Genomic DNA, 18,308 nt, shown 5'->3' on the forward strand with positions numbered 1-18,308 from the left:
ATCATCTGCATATAGAGAAATTTTCTGTTCCAGTCCTTCTCTGATAATCCCCTTTATCTGATAAGCATTTTGACAGTGAACCGCCAGTGGTTCAATGGTGATTGCAAATAGCAGTGGTGACAAGGGGCATCCTTGTCTGGTACCACATTCTAGTTTAAAGTAGTCTGAACAAATGTTGTTAATACAAACTGAAGCTTCTGGATTGGTATACAATAGTTTGATCCATGCACAAATGTTTGGGCCAAACCCAAATTTCTCTAATGTAGTGAAAAGGTATTTCCATTCAATCATGTCAAATGCTTTTTCTGCATCTAATGATGATAATATTTCTGAGGTGTTTGACTTTGCTGGTGAGTATATTACATTAAACAGGCGTTGAAGATCGGAAGATAAGTGTCGACCCTTGATAAATCCAGTTTGATCTTGTGATATTACAGAAGGCATCACTTTCTCCATCCTTCTAGCTATGATTTTTGAGAGTATCTTAACATCATTATTCAGAAGTGAAATTGGTCTGTATGATGCACATTGTAATAAGTCCGTATTTTGTTTAGGACAGACGGTGATTAATGCTTGGTGAAAAGTTTGAGGCAGAATTTGATTGTCTCTAGCTTCTGTAAATGTTGCTAATAGGAGGGGAGCTAGCTGAGTGGAGAATTTCTTATAAAATTCTGCAGGGTAGCCATCAGGGCCTGCTGCTTTCCCACCTCGAAGTGACTTTATAGCATCTAGTAATTCTGATAGCGCCAGAGGTTTATCCAGTTTCTCCGCTCTAAAAGTATCTATTTGTGGTATCTGTAATGTATCCATAAATGCATTGGATTGTGTGTTGTCTTCTTTAAACTCAGTAGAATATAAGGATTTATAGTAGTCTCTAAATGTGTGCATTATATTTTTATGGTCAATGATTTCATCTCCATTTGTGTTGGTGATTACCGGGATTGCACTGCGAACTTCTTGCTTGTGGATTTGTTGAGCTAAAAGCTCATTAGCTTTCTCTCCATGTTCATAGTAATGATGTCTTGATTTATAAATTAGTTGTTCAGTTTCTTTAGTTGTCAAGAGGTTGAGTCCTGAATGCAGAGCCTGCCTTTTCCTATGCAGAGCCTCACTTGGACGCCTGGCATGTTCTTCATCTATTCTAGTAATTTCACTTCTTAACTCTAATACTTTCTTGGTTTCTAATTTATTCCTGTGAGAAAGGTATGAAATAATTTGTCCTCTTAAGAAGGCCTTTAGAGTTTCCCAGAGTATTCCTGCAGAAACCTCTGAGGATGTATTTGTCTCTAGGAAGAAGCTGATTTGTTTGGATATAAATTCTGTACAGTTCTCATCTGCTAATAGAAATGGGTTACGATGCCATCTGCGAGGTGAGTGTGTGGGGCATAATGATTTTAGATCCAAGATCAGAGGTGCATGGTCAGAAATAACAATAGCGTCGTACTTGCAAGATTTAATCGTAGGCAAGAAATTATTATCTATAAATAAATAGTCAATTCTTGAGTACCAATGATGTACTGGTGAGTAGAATGAATATGTTCATGAGTTTGGGTTTAGAAACCTCCAGGGGTCTGATAAGTTGTGGTCAGTTACAAACTGTGTAATTGTCTTTGTAGTGTTAGATGTCATCCCCCCTGTGACAGGAGTCCTATCTAAGACTGGATTTAAAACACAATTAAAGTCCCCAGCCATTATAATTTTATGAGTGTTCACATTGGGAATGGATGCAAATACATTTTGCATGAATTCCTTATCATCGACATTAGGTGCATAAACATTTATCAAAATCATCTTACAGTTAAATAAGTTGCCCATGACAATCACATATCTCCCTTCAGGATCAGATACTACATCTGATGCTACAAATGTGACTGTTCTATGTATGGGAATTCCCACACCTCTAGTTTTCTTTGTAAAGCTAGAATGGAACATTTGGCCAGTCCTGTCTTTTTGCAGCCGGAACTGTTCCTTGCTTAGTAAGTGGGTCTCCTGTAAAATTACTATTTTAGCTTTTAAACCTGTTAGGTGAGAGAATACTTTCTTTCTCTTTAATTCGTGATTCAGGCCTTTAACATTCCAGCTCACAAAGTTAACTGTCCCATCATGGAGACATTGATTCTGAATTTTTGGTGCCATTTTATAGTCTTAACTGGAAGTGAGACAGCTTTAACCTAATTTCCAAATTCCCCTCGAGTTATTACCATGCAGCCTGTTATGCTGGTAGTTTTAATTTTTATAATTATAAGTAAAGATTAGATATAACCTGCTCTCTTTCTCTCCCCCCTTATCCCCCCACCCCCCCTTTTGCCACCCCACGTGAGGCTGAACCCCACTTTACAAAGTCCCGGTCCTTTGACATACCTAGAGACAGAGCACGTCCAAAACAAAACAAGCCCCAACACAGCGGCGTTTGAGGATTAAAAAGTAGAGATATCTATTACCAATAAAGTCTAATACTATATGCCTAAAATATAATTATTAACAAACTATAAGCAAAAAGTATAGTCATGGTACCTGTATCATTACAAGTGGATCAGACAGCAGGTGATATCTCCTTGCCATGCCATGACAGGATGCAACTCACTGTTGTGTTTCAGAATAGTGTCGGGATCAGCTTTCTTAATTCCTTTTCTGCTTCCTCCTTGCTGGAGCAGACGAAGTACTGGCCTTGCACATCCACTTTCAGTTTGGCAGGATACAAGAGGCTGTATTTGATATTGGCTTGACATAACCGCTGTTTAATGTTGTAGAAGGCTGCACGTTTAGCAGCTGTTGCGGGAGAGAAATCAGGGAAAAAACGAATGTGGTTATTTTCAAATATAATCTCTTGCTTGTGTCTGAGGAGTGCCATCACAGGTAGCTTACATAGTAACCTCTCGAAGCAAACAATAAAAGTCCTAGGTTTAAAGGTATTTGATCCGCATATGTGGTAAGCTGCTGCTATATCGGTATCTGATTTAAAGTCCTCTCCAATTATTTTAGAGAATAGTTCAACTGTGAACTTCACTGGGTTTTCACTTTCACGATTCTCAGGTAGACCTTCGATTCTGATATTATTCCTTCTGCATCCATCTTCCACAGCCGCAAGTCTGTCTCCGAGTTTTTTGCATTTGGAATTCACAACTGTAGCTTTTCCATCGCCGTTAGATGCCAATTGTTCCGCTGTTTCAATTTGAGCTGTGAAATCGCTTCGGATTTCGTGCTCCACGGGTGAAGTAGCAACCCTGGTTATAGCCGATGCTTCGGGCTCATGAGGAGTAGATGAAAGCACAGACTTTTTTATTTCGACTTTGTGAACTTGAACTTTCGAGTTTCTCCGACACTCTGTTTTACTCGATTAACTTCCTTTTGTTGATTATACCACTGTTTAAACCAACAAATAGTAAGTTTTTCCTTGCCTCCACTTGGTATTCGCTGAAATTCTTCCATTTTCCCTCTTGCTTTTCCCATTGTATTTTCACAGAACACTGAGCTTAAGGGCTATTTATATTGATATGCATATTCAAAGTGGCATAATTCTGGGAGGAGCTGGGGCGGGACAGTAGGCACGTGCGTTACTTTTCACGCTTACCGGGATTTATGTAGCGGAAGAACGTGGAAGTTGGCATTCGCACATATTTATGCATCTGGATTTTTTTGTGTGTAAGCACATTTACGCTTTTGTCCGTACGCCATGTTATAGTGTGAATTCTACGCATGGTGATATACATGAGGCCCCAGGTCTTTAACCTTTGTTGGAAACACACTTGAACTCTGACTTGAAATTCCATCGAAAACAGAATAAGGCATTTATGGAAATTATGTATATTACATTGAACAGGAATGTGATTGTGATTATGAAACCAGTCAAACACGATCAAGGCAAATTTTGTTAAAAAAATGACAGCTTATTTAACATACAGATATGCAAGAACAAAAAGGAAGTCATAAATCATATGGCATTACCACATCATCATAATGTTCATAATATTCTGGATGATAAATGCAGCATACAACTGTAGCTTTTCATCATTTTCATTTTTGTTTTACTTGAACTTTAGACCACTTTAAAAGGAACTAGTTTTTAAACACAGAAAGAGAAAATATTAGCAGAGAGAAGGCAATGAAGCTAAACTAAAAAAATGCTGCTGCAAAAGGAGAGTAGAGCAAAAAGAAGAGTTAAAATTTTATCAAAACAAAATAATATTTTAAGAAACGTTAAGTTCTAATGGTCATTTTCTGGTCTTTCCACTTGTGTATAAAGTAAAACCCTTAAATCACTGGATATTTGTGAGCATGCACCGCTCTTGAACATATGCTGATAAGGTCGGTCAGGATAACATTTGGGCAGAGAGAGGGTAGGTTTGTTCACTTTTACCCTTAAAAGCTTTAAAAAGTCAGTTTCATGTAGAGGCAGGAGGAGAGAAGGATGAGGACCAGAAGAGCCATACTATGAAATGTTTGAGCTGTAGCTATATAATCAATAAGAGGTGTGTGTCAGTGTTCTGTCTGTATGGTGTAAGGTGGCATGGTGATTGGTCATATCCATTTGCTTTTTACTTCTTTTTTCTTTTTTTTTTTTTTGCTTGACTGAATGAAAGTTTATACCTATTACCTGCTTGCATTGTTGCTATATCTTGCCATTTGAGGTGTATTGAATAAGAGGAGATATCCTATAAAAAGCAAAGTGATGAATAGTATCAGTCAATTCTGGGTAAATTTAGACCATATACTGTACACAACCACAAGTGCATTGCAGCAGATTGCTGTGTCTCTTTTCAGTGTAAGTGTAAGGATAAGAAAACAAGAGTTGGTGTGGAAGAAACAAAGAACCTGGACGTGAGAATAAAATAATCTTTTTAATTTTAGGATAGGGTCATCCCAAACCCCTATGTTTCGGTGAACAACAGAAATCCTCATTCAAATCTCCAATCAAAAAAGTTGATTTGAAAGTTTTACTGGTGTGGTTGATAAAGCTTAATTTTTAAATGTCTTTAATTGTTGCACCCCATGTGTATCTACCCACTATATGACAATGAGAATTTAAATTATTGTTTTGATAGACATTGTGTATGAAACATAAAAAGGTTTTGACTTTCATATGTCTAACAACCGATGTAACCGGGAAAAACGTAAATGCAGTCAGACTACAAAAAAAAAAATACTGGAAGTGGTAAAAAAAGAAAGAAAAGATCACAAAAGATTACAAACTATTAGTACAAGAGATACTATTAATATAAGCCACCAGTATATAAAGCAAACCACCATATGTTTTATGTTTTTAATAGCAACCTATTCTTTCAGAATTGTTTGAATATCGCCCTATCAAAACCTACAATTATCTCCTGCAGAAAGGTGCTCCTTTTATTTCACAAAAATAAGTATAACATTTCTTCCCTTAAGGATAATAGAGTAATGTTTACATTTTTCTTTTACATAGCATGGGAAAATTACATTATAACTTTCTATAAGAACTGTGGTCTCCTTTTATATTAGTGCTCCGAATGTCTGCCACTGGCAATCTAAAGCTTACTTGGCTAGGTCTTATAGACAGTTTAGGTTTGGTAAGGTGCCAGACAGATTTCCACTGTCACATAAGGATGTTACTGGGAGAATTTGTTATTTACTTCTTACTCATTTATCTTGATGACATCATTGTAATCTCTAAAGATTTTCAGAGTCATTATCAGGCTAGAGTTTTCATGATCAGAGACACTAATGACAGAGGAGTGCATTCAGGATTGCAGAAGGCTATTCACAAACACTACAAAACTGAGCTAGGTTGAGAGTGAAGTAGATATAAACATCCCTTAAGAAAATGTCACACTTGAAACCTGAAATAGAAGTCATTGAATTGTTTAAATTTCTAACTATTGAAGATAAAACTTCAGAAGTGTAGAGTAGCTATCCACTAAAAAGTTATTTAAATGGATTAAAAAAAAGATCAAATTGATTTTTGATAATGAAATATCAAATTAAAACACCATTTATTTAATTTAAATAAATGTAACTCAACCATGTACTTGATGGGAAATGGAATGTTTGATTGTATATGAAAGAGACTGCTGCATCACTATGCTGGTCACCTCTTGGGCTAGAATCATTTGTCGTCCCTCTTAAGCCACCTCTTGTTAAGCAGAAGACAAGATATAAAGAAACTGAGATGTGCAGCATAGGACAACAAAAATATGGGTTGTAATATAAATTTGAAATGTGGGTCAAACAGAAAAAGCTCAGTAGTTCTGCAATGAGGAAAGCAAAGTTTATGTCATACAATGGGAAAATATCCAAAAACCAAGGGCATAAGGGTTTAGCAAATAATAAAATCTAGGGTATGAAAGCTAAGGTCAAAAGCACAAGTGATCCAAACTAAATAAATCTAAAGAACACAAGGAAGTTGTGGTGAACAAGAGCCAGGAGCCAGATTAAATAATAAAGGCAGTGAGCTCAAACAAGCCTCAAGTGACAGCTGAGAAATTGGTGTTGCTATACAACAGCAAATAGGAAGCAAAGTATTGAGTGTGGTCACGTCTGAAGCATTACAAAACTGACCTACACTGATAAATAATTATTTTACTATAACAGTAAATATTAATAAAGGTTAATTCTTTTTAATCATAGTTACTATAACAAATTCATTCTTGTATATTAATTTTCATTATTTTCTGTTAAGTTAATGTCAATTAGTCTCAGCACTGTTTTTCATGCCCCCTTTCAGAATATAGGTTCAGTTTTAAATTGAAAAGGGAACCTAATCTATTCATGTGGCTCAAAAGAGAAAAAAATTCTATAACTATACATTTATTTCCAGTCAGTCACTCATGCCCAGATTATCTAACCCGTCCACCCTTCTAAAGTGAATCTAATAGTGTTGGGTTCTAGTTATTTGAGAAACAACATCAGACTTTCTGTTGCATCACATTCAAACACTGAAGGACCACCATCAAATCTTTGCAATGTGAAAGGAAACAGGAGTACCCAGAGAAAACACAATGAGACACGAACAAAGTTTTTTTTGTTCTTTTCTGCAAATGATTCCTACTATATTCTATATTTTCTACAATATCCACATATTTTAAAAGAGGGTAGAGGTTTATGTATTGTCTGTATTATAGACATAGACAAATTTGTTGTTTATATCTGTCATGTTTGTTGGGAAGGGTAAAGTGCTCAATTATTGACCATTTCAATTGGTAGGCGGTTGTTGTGTTCATATATGCATGCTTGTAACATTTGTCCTTCCTGAGCCGCCTTAGAGTGGGGCGTTCCCGGTGTAAGTAATGTATCTGCCACAAACACATATAGTGAAGTTCATCCTGCCTGTTTAGTCCTATGGTAGCATAGCCGGTAAGTTTATATTTGCAAAATGTTACCGTTCTGTACTGCTACTTGTAGTTTAAAGCTGTCATCAAACGTTTGTTATTTGCATGCTGAATATTATATTTCTTCACTTGTAGTTTCACACCTGCTCTTTATTAATAAACTGGAGATTTGTACACATCGTGTCAAGTCAGTCTTCGGGTCGTCATATTGATGAAGGGAGGAGTTTAGCTGCCTGAATATCTATTACCACGTAATAGTGAGATCAGAACAGTGAAACGGCTGCTTCCTGGCAGGCTTTAAAACGGACTGAACGGACCAGATACTGTATCTGTGCCGCTATTGAGTTGTACAGAAGTTACGCGGACGAGCTCCAAACAATGTCGGAGAAACGGTCGTCTGTCTTTGAGACCAGGTCCCACGTGTCATGCTCCACGAAACGCTCAAACAAGTCATCCAGCAGCGCAGCGGCTGCTTCGGCGCGCGCAAAAGCTGAAGCAGCAAAGGCGCGGGCAGCGTTTGCTGACGAAGAAATGCAGATACAAATAGAGAAAGCTCGTATAGAGGCCACTTTGGAAAAACTAGCGAGAAGAAGAGAAGCTGCAGCGGCTGTGGCCGAAGCTGAAGCGCTAGAAGCAGCAGCCATTGCGGAAGCAGAACTTACGAATTCGGAGGCAGAATATGAAAACGGAAAACGGAACTTAGCTCTTGATGCAGAGCTCGGTCTCCACAGCACCGCCCAACGCACTTCAGAGTACGTACTTGAACACGGCGACTTGCACTGCAACCCTCACCCGATTCAAAATGTAAAGCATATTCCAACCACTAGATCGATCTGTACACAGAACCAGCAGCCTCAAGGTGGCGACCTAGTCTTACATTTTAAAGAAGAAGATGCTTCTAAAGGGAGAATTGCCCACAACAACCTCTTCATACAGCAAATGCAAAGACCTTCAGGCTACAATATGGAAGAAACTCCATTCACAAGTAAAACGTATGATGCAGGTAGTCCTTTGGAAAGGACAACCAACAGATATAACTATGCTCCAGGGTACAATAGCACTCCTGACACTCGTTTAAATGTTAATCAAACTCCTTCAGACTTTGCTAAATTCTTTGCTCGGCATGAACTTGTCAGTAAGGGTCTCACAAAATTTGATGACCGTCCTGAAAGCTATCGAGCCTGGCGATCGTCATTCCGGAGTGCAGTTAGAGACCTAGACCTGTCAGCCAATGAGGAGATAGACCTTTTAGTTAAGTGGCTTGGAAGTGAATCAGCTGTATGGAGGACTATTTCGGACAAAATTAAATAAATAAATAAATGCGCAAATAAATTAAAGTTCTGTGAAATGTGAGCATAAATAAATAAATGTATCATGAAATGAAGCCTTAATAAATAAATTTGCCATGAAATGAGAGCATAAATAAATAAATGTGTCACGAAATATGTTTTTTGTTGCTTATTTATTTATTTCATTTTGTCCGTAACATTCCTCCAAACCATCATGAAATACGACTTGAAATAAAACTGTCACTTTCACTCGTCAAAGTTGAGAGGGTGGGCTCTAACACACCCTCTAGTTATTGATTTGTTGAGTGTTACCTTCAGCCTAGAGTAATGGAACTATGAGCCATATGATTCTCAAGGTACCAAAGCGCATGCTTAAAGTTGTGCTTGTGAGTGTCCATGGCGAATATGACTGCTACAAAAAGTTGCCCAGAGTTGCTACGTGAAGCGGCAGTTTTAATTCAGGAAGCTCTAACCTCTTCATCCCCTCAGGAATCAGCACATGAGGTTTCAGCTGTAAGTGCCCCACTTGATAGCCGAAGACCTACCCCCACTTTGTCGAGTACTCACTCTACTCCTGTTCAAGATATACTACTGTATTTTAGGTGGCTGTGCTAATAGCGCTGTAAATTTGCAATAGTTATTTGTCTGCAAAATACAAACCTGCCTACAAGTAAACAGAAAGACCTGACGGTAGCCACATCACAAACGAAATATCAGTTGCTGAATACTGAAGAGCTATTAAATCTAACAGAAATATTTTGTGAATGTCGCACAATAGTTGAGTTGGAGCCATCATTTTATAAACATACTCGCCTCTTTATATTCACTTTGTTACACTAGCCAGGTTTCCATCCAAGGGGTTTTTGCGAAAAAATATTTAGCGCTTCAAATTTTTTTTACCGATATAGCCGATGGAAATGCTAATTATCGATAAAATGTTGTACATGTCGACATAATATTTTTCCGTTTAACTTTAGCGCATAAATTCTACATCGATACTTCAGATGTCGCAAAAACTACATTGGAAACAGTTTTTGTCGGAAAAAAGGGCTTTAACGCAAATAAATGTGTCACATTTTCATCACGTGCAATCAAAACGAGAATGGCGGAGCGGTTCGCATGGTCTGATGAAGAGAGTTTTTTTTTTTTTGATTAAACGTCGTTATTTTGTATTAATTCAAATTTCAGTTTTAATTAAAAACCTTAAGGGAAGCAGGTTAATTCAGTTGTTATCGCACTGTGAAGGGATGTTGAAAGGTAGGCTCACCTGTACAGATCCGATGCTGCAAACACAGCTGCATCATGGGCACTTCCAGGAGTGCCAACGCAAATGTCTCGTATCATGCACCTGTCATCAACAAGGGCCTGGAGAACAATAGATAGCCACCCTTTGCGATTAATGTAATCGCGGTAGCCTTCCGTCGGGGGAAGAATAGGCACAAGCGTGCCATCCAGCGCACCGTAAATCTGTGGCACAAGATGCACCAAGGAATTGCGGTATGCAATTTCATTGGCCTCCGCTTCAGTCGGAAGTCTGATATAACGCCGCATTCATTTTTCTTTAATAGCGGTGCACACAGCATATACACATCGATGGACGGTAGTTTTACTAACCCCGAAAGTTTCTCCAACTACTCTATACTCGGCGCAGGTTGCCAGCTTGTAAAGGGCGATGGCAATCCGCTTTTGGGTTGGAACCAGTGGTCGGTGGCAACCTGTGATGGGCGCAACATCAGGACTGATGAATCCACACAACATCTCAAACATCGGCCGTGTCATTATAAAATGTTGCAGCCAGAGATTTTCTGTTAAGTCTCTCCACCACCTCCTCCCAGAAGGTCTTATTCCGTCGTCTCTCCCATACCCGTGGGTTTCGTCGCACTGGGGTACTTTCTTCGAGCTCTAGGGCTATCAGACAAGCAACTGCTTCATTCTGCTGTCGTCTTCGGATATTATGTACAATTCCAATTATTTGTGAAACTGAAATAACAGTAAACTGGCAAATTTCAAAAAACTGTCTGAATAATCTCTCCATTTCTTTGTTTCTTTGTTTAGTGGAGGGGTGTAACGTGGAAAACAAAAGGTAGATAATTTGCGACATATGTATGGAAACGGCTCAAGGGCAGATTTTTTTCGCGATACAACAAAAGTTATGCGACAGTTCGTTTTGGGGGGGATGACGTCGTCACGCACACCATTTTATCGATAAAAAGCCAGTTTGATGGAAACAGGCTGGAGACAGCAAATTTCGCACATTTTTTTACGTATATTCTGTTTGTCGATAACAAAACCTCGCAAAAAACTGGATGGAAACTTAATGAGTATAATTGAACAGTGGTTATCTTAAAATGCAGTTTTCACCTACTGTCAAGTGATTTTGGTAGACTGAGAATGCAGAAATTAATTTGATGCAAAGGATGTGGAGGAAACAAAACAGGTTTATGTGCATTTTTAGGATAATAAACTTTAATATGAACAGTTGTTTTTCTTCTCACTTAACGGTATGTTATACACATATATTGTTGCAAGTGTTTGTTTTAGTACATTCAGTAACCCACAGCAGAAAGACTGTGGAAACAATTTTGAGTTAATTTTTCATGCTATTAAATAGCTTTCCGTTACTAATTTCCTATGTTGTTATGCATGTATTTTTCCTTGATTTCTCAATATGTGACTGTATTTCATTTTTTACTTTTTTCTTAATTATTTTTCTATGTTTACCAATATGTTCTATTTTCTTATATCACATTGTTTATATTTTTCATGTAATTGTATTTTTAATTTTTTATTCTATGTAATTGTTAGTCTACTACCTTTGCCTTTTTCTGCTTTTTCTACCACTTTTTATATATAAAAATTTGATTCATTTTCATTTCAGTTTGTATTCTTCATACAATTGGTTTCTGGGGTTTTTTTTGTTGTTGTTTTACCTGTTTTTCCCCCCCTTTTCGTAATTAAACAACACCTTTCTTTGTTTTTCACCACCCCCCATAATTACTGTTTAAAGTAGGTTTTAAACATTTATTTATACTCTGTCTCTCTCTTTCTCTAAGACCTGTGGTTCCTTGCAGTTTAGTGAGCATATTTTTTATACAGTGTTTCCTGGTATCCTGATTCAGTTTTACCCTTCTGTAGTTATTTGTAGTATGTTGCTACTTCTAGCTTTCCTAAACAATCCTCAAAACATGGTGCCCACATTCCAGAAAGGATGATTCTCCTCTACATTTAACTGGGCTTTCAGTGTTGCAGTGAAAGAAATACAGTGATGAGCACATTTATTGAACACATTCAATTTTATCTTGTTAAAAACTATATTGCTGCATGTCAAAAATTAAATGTGTTGCTTCTTTTAATTAACAGCAGAGGTAGCACGGCTATTTGCCCCGTATGGGGGCTCAAACAACCCAAGGAGGCAATTTAGGTCTACTAGAAGGATGCCTTCTCCAAGCCTAGTACATCACATAATGTACACACATAATTTCTGTTGTCTAAGTGACCAGACTTCTACCAAAATACCAAGTGTGTTTGTCAAAGCAAGCCTTGCTGCCTCTGGACTTGGAGAAAAGAGGATCTCCTTCACAGGTATGTAATATTATTAGACCACAAATAAGTAGCCCAGTTAACATAATGTAAAGTATGGAAGGAGAGAAATAATTTTGGTTTTGCAGAATAATGTCAGCAGTGTGAAAAGATCATAAATGTGAAATTACATGGTTAAGTAAAATGTGTGATATTTAATTCAAACTGGAACGTCGGTCTTCTTGCATTCTTCCATTTCTCTGCAACAATTCTCTCTCTGAAATATGTGATATCTTCGGCAGAATCCATTTCATCGGCAGTAGTAAGCATTTTTCTAATTAATTCTTGTGCTATCTCGTTTACTTCCATCTCACACACAGCCATGTTGAATTAGGCATAGCCAATCTACAGAAGTCGATTAACCAATCAATAACTAGAGGGTGTGTTAGAGCCCACCCTCTCAACTTTAACGAGTGAAAGTGACAGTTTTATTTCAAGTCGTATTTCATGATGGTTTGGAGGAATGTTACGGACAAAATGAAATAAATAAATAAGCAATAAAAAACATATTTCGTGACACATTTATTTATTTATGCTCTCATTTCATGGCACATTTATTTATTAAGGCTTCATTTCATGATACATTTATTTATTTATGCTCACATTTCACAGAACTTTAATTTATTTGCGCATTTATTTATTTATTTAATTTTGTCCGAAATAGTCCTCCATACAGCTGAGCATGCAAAATGCATCAGAATGATAATCATAAATTACCCAGCTAGGGGACTGAAAATGGTCTGGGCAAGGCTGGAGGAATGTTACGGCTCACCAGAGATGATTGAAAACGCACTCTTCCAACGAATTCATGACTTTCCAAAAATATCCAAGAAAAATTACCAGAAACTTAGAGAATTAGGTGATATGTTGATGGAACTCCAGATTGCCAAGACTGAAGGGGATTTGCAGGGTCTCACATTTTTAGACACTGCATATGGCGTCAACTCAATTGTGCAAAAACTGCCATACAACCTACAAGAGATGTGGGCAGCAAGAGGATTCAAGTATAAACAGCAATACAGAGTCTCCTTCCCCCCGTTTTCCTTTTTTGTGGACTTTATTTGTGAACAAGCAAAGGCTAAGAATGACCATAGCTTTGTTTTAGGGTTATCTAATATTGCTTGCCCCAAATCTGAGAAGTCTTCTACCTCACACACTTACCGGAGCACAACTGTAGCAGCCCACAAAACGAATATAGCCTCCTCTGAGTCATTATGCAAAGTCTCTATGTCTAGTTCGGCAGATGAAGATGAAAGGTCCAAGGTAAAGGACCCAAGTAGACAATGCCCTATACACAGGAAACCTCATCCGCTCCAGAAATGCCGTGCCTTTCGGGAAAAGTCCTTGGAAGACCGTAAGACCTTTCTCAAGATCAACAATATATGCTTTAAGTGTTGCTCTTCAACATCCCATCTTGCAAAGAACTGTAAGGCCAGTGTGAAATGCTCAGAGTGCGACAGTGACAGTCATAATACAGCTTTGCACCCTGGCCCAGCACCGTGGACTGCACAAGATAGAAACCAGGTCAGAGAGCATGGCGGGGAGGACCAAAATGCTGCACCCCAACCAGAGGTAAATACTCACTGTACTGATGTTTGTAGAGAGGGTACTAAAGGCAGATCTTGTTCTAAGATATGCCTTGTGAAAGTATACCCTGCAGGCCATCCAAGTGAAATGATAAGACTTTATGCTATCCTCGATGAACAAAGTAATAAGTCCCTAGCAAGCCCAACATTTTTCAGCCTTTTTAAAATAAAAGGCCCCTGTTCTCCTTACACTCTTAAAACCTGTGCAGGAGTAGTGGAGACAGCTGGAAGGAGAGCATCTGGTTATCAGATTGAGTCACTTGATGGACAGCTCTGCATGCCCCTGCCAACGCTGATCGAATGCAATCAGATTCCTGATAACAGATCAGAAATTCCCACACCAGAGGTAGCCCTTCATTATGCACATCTAAAACATCTAGCTTCCCAGATCCCTGAATTTGATCCACAGGCTCAGGTACTATTGCTCCTTGGGAGAGACATTATAAGGGTTCATAAAGTCAGAAAACAAGTAAATGGACCACACAATTCTCCTTATGCCCAGAAATTAGATCTAGGATGGGTCATAGTAGGTGACGTTTGCTTGGGAGATGTGCACAAGCCTTCAAGTGTTAGTACTCTGTTTACAAATACATTGGGAAATGGTCGTCCATCCCTTTTTCAGCCATGCCCTAATCGTCTCTCTGTGAAAGAAACTTACAACTCTACCAAACAACCCAGTCAGCTCCAGAGCCCTTACAATGTTTACTCACTCTGTGATGGGGATGAGAATCATTTAGGGTGCACAGTTTTCCTGAGGACAAAAGAGGACAACAAAATTGCTCCTTCTATTGAAGATACAGCCTTCCTAAAAATCATGAAGGCAGGACTGTTTAAGGATGCCTCAAACAGCTGGGTGGCTCCACTCCCTTTTAAACCTCAGAGACAATGTCTCCCTAATAACAGGGAGGAAGCCTTCAATCATTTCTGTTCACTCAGACGTGCATTCCAAAGGAAACCAGAGATGAAAGAGCACTTCTTTTCCTTTATGGAGAAAATATTTGAAAATAAGCGTACAGAGATTGCACCTAGTCTTAAAGAAAAAGAAGAACGTTGGTACCTTCCAATATTTTGGGTGTATCACCCACAGAAGCCGGGGAACATTCGAGTAGTGTTTGACTCCAGCTCTAAATACAGAGGAGTTTCTTTAAATGATGTCCTCCTTACTGGTCCAGACTTGAACAATAAACTTCTCGGGGTGCTTATCCGATTTCGCAAAGATTCTATCGCCTTTGTAGCCGATATTCAGCAAATGTTCCATTGTTTCCTTGTCAAAGAAGAAGACAGAAACTTCTTAAGGTTCTTCTGGTTTAAAGATAATAATCCCTCCGAAGGCATAATCGAATATCGAATGATAGTACATGTATTTGGGAACAGTCCTTCGCCTGCAATTGCAATTTATGGCCTCAATCAGTGTGCGCAGGAAGGTGAAGCACAATATGGAAAGGACGTTAAGCAATTTGTAGAGAGAGATTTTTATATGGACGATGGACTGAAGTCCTTGCTATCTGTCGAAGCTGCTGTTAGCTTGCTGAAAAGAACACAAGACATGCTTGCTTGTTCAAACCTTAGGTTGCACAAGATTGCTTCTAATAGTTTGGAGGTTATTAAGGCCTTTCCATCCAGAGACTATGCAAGCAACCTGAAGGATTTAGACCTAGGAGCAGACACATTGCCAATACAGCGCAGTCTTGGTCTGATCTGGAATTTAAAAACTGACACCTTTGAATTTAAAGTCAACAATGAGGAGAAACCCTTTACTCGCCGAGGTGTTTTGTCTACCATCAATAGTTTATACGACCCCCTAGGGTTTGCTGCTCCAGTCACTATTCGGGGCAAAGCAATACTCCGGGAACTGACTACAGAGTCAAGTGATTGGGACTGTCCACTGTCTCCAGACAAAGAAAGCTTGTGGGAGGGGTGGAGAAACTCTCTGAAAGCTCTGTCAGACCTCCAAGTCCCACGCTCATATTCCTTTATTCCCCAAGAGGAAGTACAAACTAGGAAACTCTGTGTCTTCTCTGATGCTTCCATTAATTCAATAGCTGCTGTAGCATACATTAAAACCGTAAACCTTAAGGGACAATGTAACATTGGGTTTGTTATGGGAAAAGCAAAGTTAGCTCCATGTCCTGAGGTCACTGTACCAAGACTAGAGCTCTGTGCTGCAGTGTTAGCAGTAGAAATGGCAGAGCTCATTTCATCAGAAATAGATGTTGAACTTGAAGAGACTGAATTTTACACAGACAGCAAGGTAGTGTTAGGCTACATTCACAATGAGACAAGGAGATTCTATGTATATGTTAATAACAGGGTTTTACGGATTCGGAAGTCCACACATCCAAAGCAGTGGCATTATGTACCTACTGACAAACCCAGCTGACCACGCCACAAGAACAGTCTCAGCTAGTCGGTTGAAAGATACCACTTGGCTTACTGGACCTGCTTCATTGGCAAAAGTGGAGCAATACACTGCAATGCGTGAAACATTTGAGCTAGTCGACCCGGGCTCTGATATGGAAATCCGCCCTGAGGTATCAGTATTCAATACCACCACCTCAACTCAGACTCTCGGGTCACATCGTTTTGAAAAATTCTCAACTTGGAAATCCTTGGTCCGTGCTGTTGCCAGTCTTCTTCATATTGTTCAGCTCTTCAAAGCTTCTGCTGCAGGTAAGAGCAGCTGTAAGGGATGGCATTACTGTAAGAGAGCACACACAGTACAAGAGCTTAAACAGTCAAGGGATATTATCATCCGCACTGTACAGCAAGAGACGTATGCTAAAGAGTTGCAGTGTCTCAGAAACGGAGAAGCCATTCCCAAATTCAGTGCTCTGAGAAAACTCGATCCTTTCATAGATGAGAAAGCGATGCTCAGAGTCGGAGGTCGTATTAAGGAAGCCAAGTTTTCTCTTGAAGAAAAGAACCCTCTTTTAATCCCTGGAAGTCATCACATTGCTCCTTTGTTAGTGTACCATTACCATGAGCAGACTAAACATCAAGGGCGTCTGTTTACAGAGGGAGCTCTACGTGTTGCTGGTATATGGATCATAGGTGCAAAAAGAGTTATAAGTGGCATCATATTTAAATGTGTCATCTGCAAAAAACTTCGTGGAGTTTTCCAGACTCAGAAGATGGCTGACTTACCTTCTGACCGGCTTAGTATGGAACCTCCCTTTTCTAATGTAGGGCTCGATGTATTTGGTCCTTGGGTTGTTGCCTCACGTCATACTAGAGGAGGTCTGGTGAACAGCAAACGCTGGGCAGTCATATTTACTTGTATGAGTATCAGGGCTGTCCACATAGAGGTGGTTGAATCCATGGACACCTCAAGCTTCATTAATGCTTTCCGGCGGTTCATATCTGTTAGGGGCCCAGTTAAAAGAATCCGCTCTGATAGAGGGACTAATTTTATTGGAGCTTGTAAAGAGCTAAGAATTGCATCAAACCTCGACATTGACTGCATTGAGAGATACTTGTCTGAGCAAGGTTGTACCTGGACATTTAACCCTCCACATTCTTCACACATGGGAGGAGTGTGGGAGCGCATGATAGGTATAGCCCAGAGAATACTCGATTCCATATTTTTACAAGCAGGGACGACAAGACTCACTCATGATTCTCTTGTAACTTTCATGGCTGAAGTAATGACTATTATGAATGCCAGACCCTTGACATTAATGTCTGATGACCCAGAGGATCCACAGCCTCTAACTCCTTCCACACTGCTCACCCAAAAGATCGGCCTGATTGAGGCTCCTCCTGGTGACTTCAACACGAAAGACTTGTACAAGCGCCATTGGAGACAAGTGCAGTGTTTGGCTAATGTCTTTTGGGACAAATGGAGGAAACAGTACCTCTCCACTCTGCAGCCGCGCAGTAAATGGCAATCTGGAAGGCCAAACCTAAAAACTGGAGATGTGGTTCTAGTGCGGGATTGTCAATCCAAAAGGAATGATTGGCCTCTTGGACTGGTAACTAAAGTGTGTCCTAGTGAGGATGGTAGAGTTCGTAAAGTGGAGGTTAAGGTTTGTAGAGATAATGAGACCAAGCATTACAATAGGACTATATCTGAACTTGTTCTTCTTATTTCGTCATAGTTGTTAAGGATGATATCTTCAATATCAGGCGGGGAGTGTCATGTTTGTTGGGAAGGGTAAAGTGCTCAATTATTGACCATTTCAATTGGTAGGCGGTTGTTGTGTTCATATATGCATGCTTGTAACATTTGTCCTTCCTGAGCCGCCTTAGAGTGGGGCGTTCCCAGTGTAAGTAATGTATCTGCCACAAACACATATAGTGAAGTTCATCCTGCCTGTTTAGTCCTATGGTAGCATAGCCGGTAAGTTTATATTTGCAAAATGTTACCGTTCTGTACTGCTACTTGTAGTTTAAAGCTGTTATCAAACCTTTGTTATTTGCATTCTGAATATTATATTTCTTCACTTGTAGTTTCACACCTGCTCTTTATTAATAAACTGGAGATTTGTACACATCGTGTCAAGTCAGTCTTCGGGTCGTCATATTGATGAAGGGAGGAGTTTAGCTGCCTGAAT

The sequence above is a fragment of the Erpetoichthys calabaricus genome, chromosome 1, assembly GCF_900747795.2.
Source record: "Erpetoichthys calabaricus chromosome 1, fErpCal1.3, whole genome shotgun sequence".
Taxonomy (NCBI): domain Eukaryota; kingdom Metazoa; phylum Chordata; class Cladistia; order Polypteriformes; family Polypteridae; genus Erpetoichthys; species Erpetoichthys calabaricus.